We start from the raw sequence: 705 nt of genomic DNA on the forward strand, positions 1-705 counted from the left end.
CAAGGTTTTGTCATCATCAGGTACCTGATGATAATAAAACCTTGTCGAAACGTTGTACATTTGCTGCATTACGATATGTTTTTACATTGCTAGTGTCGATGTATAAATTTAAACAACCTGTATAACATAAAAAAGGGAGCAACACCCTCCCGAATTTATTTCTGAGCATGGGTTATGTGAATTTTTAAAATGTACTGAAAACATCGTAGAATTTAACGAATTGAAACTATGGTTTTCGCCTTAGGAAAAAAACAGCATGTGTTTATAATAGGTTCTTCCTTATCTTAACTCATGAAAACATGAATCTATGACAAGTTATCATTTGAAATTAACATTCTTCAACGTTCTATTATTTTAAATACTTTCAAACAACAAATGGAAACACGCGCTTTTTTCTCATACTTGTAAGATGCTAAAAATTATATTTACTGAGAAACGCTTTTTTATGGTAAATGCTTGCAATAAATCCGGACGGCCAGATATAAGAAACATGCTAGCAATAAATCCGGATTTTAGTTTTTACCTGTAAACAGATTTTTTGTACTATTGATCATTTAAACAAACAACAACAACAACAAAAAAAAACGACTGTTTACATATCAACAAGAATGTTTTAAAAATTATGAATGTAAATGGATACTTTTGATACAGGAAAAATAAGTTCTTATGCATTCTACCGAAGGTTTTATCTTAAACGTTTTGCTT

The sequence above is a fragment of the Limulus polyphemus genome, unplaced genomic scaffold (assembly GCF_000517525.1).
Source record: "Limulus polyphemus unplaced genomic scaffold, Limulus_polyphemus-2.1.2 Scaffold1676, whole genome shotgun sequence".
NCBI lineage: Eukaryota > Metazoa > Arthropoda > Merostomata > Xiphosura > Limulidae > Limulus > Limulus polyphemus.